Raw genomic sequence first — 5,363 nt, forward strand, 5'->3', positions numbered from 1 at the left:
GACGCTCAACCACGGAGCCACCCAGGCATCCCAGAGCAGCAGATTCTAAAGAAACTTGTAAAGGCCCCTTTCTGTGTTCACATCAGGCAGGCACACACAGATCCCACTTGGCCAGACCGAGACCGTCTGGGATGGCTCGAGTGTCTGCACGTCGGGAACCTTTTTTTCAAGAAGGAGCTGGGATATTTTGGTTTCAGTGTGGACTGTATCACAGGAGTCCTTGTTTATCCAAAGGATTTTCCATGTAAATAAAGACATTTGCAAATTGATTTAGATTAATCAGGTGTGACTGCTGGATAAACAGAGGGCAGACTCTGTCCCTGAGACCCGGGCGCTGGAGCAGCCAGGACCCCGTGCACAGGCCTGTGTCCTTGCGGCAGTGGCGGCAGCAGAACTTCTGTGGTCTAGGAGCGAAGATGAAAACCAGAAAGGAAAAGCAACCCAAAAATATGAAAAACATCTCGGGTATAATCCCAAAAGACGAAGCAGGACTCAAAGGTCACCCTAGAGATGAGAGTTTAAAATATGGCCTCCCCAGGCCAAACCCAAACCTGGGGGATTTCTATGTTCTAGACTTTTCCCTCTCATTCTGCCCTCCTCCAGCACACACACACACACACACACGCACACACACACACACACACACACACTCTGGGGCACAGAGTTGCTACACATTGAAAGTGTTTTTTATTTTATTTTATTTTATTTTATTTATTTTATTTTATTTTATTTTATTTTATTTTATTTTATTTTATTTATTTTTTTATAAATTTATTTTTATTGGTGTTCAGTCTGCCAACATATAGAATAACACCCAATGCTCATCCCATCAAGTGTCCCTTTTAAGTGTTTTTAGAGAACATACTGCCTATACTGCACACCCAGTGCCTGGGCCTCTGCTCTCAGCTGCATTATTGTCTCACTTCTTACAACAGCTCTTCGAGGCAGTCGTTGCTAATCCCATTTTGCAGACAGGAATACTGAGCCTCGGAGATACGAAGCTTCTGGTTCAAGACTCGCCAGTTGGCCAGCAGCCCAGCACGGAGGCTAATCCCCCTCACCCCCGCTCCAGATCCCAGACCCACTTTTCCCATCAAAATACACAAACCCACATTTATTCCAGCCACAGTGGTGCTAAGGATAGAGTAGTGAACAAACCAGTCCAAGTCCTTGGGGAGGTGGGAGAAATGGGGAGATGTCGGTCAAAGGGGACACACTTCCAGTTAGAAGATGAGTAAGTTCTGGGGAATCTAACGTCCGGCACGGCCACTGGAGTTAAGAACACTGTGCCATGTACTTAAAAGTTACTCCGAGGGTGGATCTTAAGTGTTCTCACCACAAAAAAGAAAGGGCAGTTAAGTGATGGCATGCAGGTGTTCGCTGATGCTAGGGAGCTCATTATTTTGCAGCACAGACGTGTACCCAAGCACCACACTGTACGCCTTAAACTCACGCAACGCTGTACGTCAATTATACTACACTAAAGAGGGTGGGGGAGCTAGAAGAACACATATTGTTTGATCCCATTCGTATGAAATGTCCCCAAAAGGCAAATCTAAAGAGAGAGAAAGTAGATTCCTGTTTGCTTAAGGCTGAGATGGGAATGGGGATGACTGTGAATGGGCACAAGAACTCTTCTGGGGGCGATGGAAATGTTCTATAATTAGATCGTGGTGCCAGCGGCACAGCTCTGTAAATAGACTAAAAATCACTGAATCGTACACTTAAGATGGGTGAACGGACTCATATGTCAACTATACCTCAATGCAGCTGTTAGTAACCACCCCAAGACAAAAGCGGACAGAGCCGCACCCTTGGGAGCTTCCATTCTCGTCCTCCCAGGCTCCTTTCCACAAGATGCCCCTCTGCTGCCTCAAGGACAACTTTAGCATGCATGGGAGCCCCTGGGTGGCTGTGAACCTCAGGTGGGGGTACATTTGGAAGCAGCTCCCAAGTGAGGCCAACGCTGCCGACCCACTGACCACACTAGCAACGTCCCATTGCATCTTAGGGAGAAGGAGAGATTTTTTTCTTTTTGTGCATCAGCTGTTGAGGCTCTTTTGCACATCCGTCCTGCTGACCTGACAGGTGAGTCTGAGAAGGGGATTGGCAAACCAAATGAGTGGTTCCCGGCGGAGCCACCTGCCCGGCTCCCCTGGGCACCTGCTGGGCCTGCGCTTGTTCCCCATGCTCAATGATGGGCCAGCAGCGCCTTTCTCCCGGCGTGTGGTTGTGGGAAGCTGACATCCCACAGATAGAAGCCACGGCCTCGGGCAGCCCCAGTAGTGTAGCCGTTTAGCGCCGCCTGCGGCCCAGGGCATGATCCCAGAGACCCGGGATCGAGTCCATCGAGTCCCACGTCGGGCTCTCTGCATGGAGCCTTCTTCTCCCTCTGCCTGTGTCTCTGCCTCTCTCTCTCTCTGTGTGTCTCTATGAATAAATAAATAAAAATCTTAAAAAAAAAAAAAGAAAGAAAAAGAAGAAGCCATGGCTTCGGTATCAGCCTTGTCAGTACACCCACACCCCATGTGCTTTGCCCAGAAATTTTTTAGTGGTTCCCAAGCAGCAACAAGGAAGAGTTATCAGATGGAGCTCTGTGAAGTTGCCAATAGAACCGGTCCAAACAGTAGAATAGGGCAACCTGGTACCATTCTACCTAACATTAATTGGGCGCCCTCGTATCCTAACACTGTGCCAGTGGTTTGCAAACTTAGATCATCTATCAAAACTACCCGGGAATGAGGTAAAATTGTGAAGGCCCAGACTCAGTGGCCTGGATCAGTTTTCTGGGCAGGGCTACACGCAGCAAAGTGTGGGAAGCCCTGCTACAGAGCAAGCAGGATGCTGATGGGTTTGCTTACTTCATGTCTGCTCGGGGTGACCCACTGAGCCTTGGCCTGAGCCGGCTCCTGCGGGCATGCAAGAAAGCAAACTGAAATTTTTGGAAATTGTGTGAGCCACTTGTTAAATACAGCTGTTACTAAAAATCAGATTATATGTACTTAGAATTAAGTAAATTATATGAAAAACAAAGGTAATACAGACTCAAAACTCATCATTTCCTAATCATCTTACTGTCATCTATGCTTTGGGGGCTGTTTATATCCACAGTGTGAGTGTGTTAGAAATAATCTAATAATCTAATGATGACGGTGTGTGGCTGCAAACATTCCATGAGGAGAATGTTGACAAACACTGCAAATCAGGACTTACTACCTCACATCCAGTCCCTTAACATCCCCATTTCACAGATGAAGACACTGAGGTTTGGAGAGCAAATGACTTTCCCAAGATCTCAGAGCCACAGTTTGACCCCAGACAGCTGACCTAGGAGCCCAGTTTTTAAACCAACTGATATATTAAGCTCTGTCTGTGTACCTTTCCTGGGCTTGTGGCATGAATCTCCATCTCCATCCTTCCTGGATAGCACAACCACCCACCCCAAGCCCCACCAACAACTGGCCTACCCCCAAGATCCCACCCCGGTCCCCCAGCAGCCTGAAGAGCAAACCAGCTGGAGGGCACCAGGTGGCTCAGTCAGTTAAGCATTCTCTTGGTTTTGGCTCAGGTCATGATCTAGGGTTGTGGGATCGAGCCCCACATTGGGCTCCATGCTCAGAATGGAGCCTACTTGAGATTCTCTCTCTCCATCTCCCTCTGCCCCTCCCCACCCCACAGTGCTCTCACTCTAAATAAATAAATAAATAAACAAACAAACAAATAAATAAATGCAAACCAGCAGGGCAGTACCTATGACTTCTGATAGGTCAGGTTCCTCTGCACTATCTGTGGGAGACTTTGGTGTCCAAGTCTGGTCTCCTGCATTGAGTGTCACTACAGTTGAATATACACACATTGAAGGAAGTTAAGTTAAATGTGATGCATGCTCTTGAAGGTGAAAAAAAATCACAAAGAGATGGTGGTCCTGAAGTGGGAGGGGCTCAGGAGGCTGAACAGACGCATGGAGAGGTGGGGTGCTTTGACCCCAGGGCAGGCAGCACTCTGCACCCCTCTTGTACCCTGACCCAGCAGGTAGCCCCTTGGCCCCTCACAGGAGCCAGGAAGGAGAGAGGAAGGAAAGCCCACAAAGGAAGGGGCAGCCGGAGATTATTTCCAGTCCAGTTTGCCCTCATCTTTCTGCTTCCTCTCCAGAATGCTGGGTCCCTGCAGGGTCCGCCTCCACATGCCACTCCCACTCTGTCCCGAGGAGGAGACACTCAGAAGGAAGAACTTCCTTGAATGTTTCTATTTTTGTTTAAAAAGTGAAAGTAGGGAACAAAAGGAAAAAAAAAAGGGTAAAAAAATGAGGTCATGACCAGTGAATGATATGGTGTTAACAAAGGATAAGGGTATTTTATTTTCTTCTTCTGGCTCACCCTCTTTTTCTTTTAAATCTCCGATGAGTACGTACATTTTTTTTATAATGCAAGGAAACAGGTTATATTTTAAGAAGGAGGAGGGAGAGGAAGGGGAATGAACAGCAGAAGAAATCATCACAGCAATTATGCAATTGGTAGCTATGGGACAAAAAATACTTTCATATTACATAATGCATCACTTTCTCCCATAGCCTTGCAAGCAAGAAGCACAGGCATTGTTAATCCAACGTCAAAAATAGGAGACAATGTGGGGCACTTGGGTGTCTCAGTGGTTGAGCATCTGCCTTCGGCTCAGGGCGTGATCCTGGGGTCCTGGGATCGAGTCCTGCATTAGGCTCCCCACAGGGAGCCTGCTTCTCCTTCTGCCTGTGTTTCTGCCTCACTCTCTGTGTCTCTCATGAATAAATAAATAAAATCTCAAAAAAAAAATAGGAGAAAATGCTTATTCGTTGTAGCCAAGGTAGGGAAGCAACCTAAGTGTCCATCGATGGAAGAATGGATAAAGAAAAGGTGAGATATCTACCTATCTACATATGAAATATTAATTATCCCTAATAAAGAAGGCTATCTTGCCATTTGAGACAAACTTGATGAGCTTGGAGGACCTTATACCATGTGAAAGAAGCCAGACATTGTATAATCTCACTCATCAGTGGAGTCTTGAAAGGTGAAGCTCATAGAAATGGAGGATAGAATGGGGGTGGCCAGGAGCTGGGGTCAGGGGTGAATGGAGAGAGGTTAATGAGGGTACAAAGTTTCAGTTACGCAGGATGAGTAAGTTCTGAGGATCTAGGATACAGCATGGTGACCACAGTTAATACAACTGTATTGTATACTTGAAATTTGCTGAGGAATAGATCGTCTATGTTCTCACCACACACACATACACACACAAAATGATAACAATGTGAGGTGATGAGTGTGTCAATTAGCTTGATTGCAGTGATCATCTCGCATTGTATACATTTATCAAACATCACGGCA

Source organism: Canis lupus, chromosome 8 (genome assembly GCF_003254725.2).
Source record: "Canis lupus dingo isolate Sandy chromosome 8, ASM325472v2, whole genome shotgun sequence".
Lineage (NCBI taxonomy): Eukaryota > Metazoa > Chordata > Mammalia > Carnivora > Canidae > Canis > Canis lupus.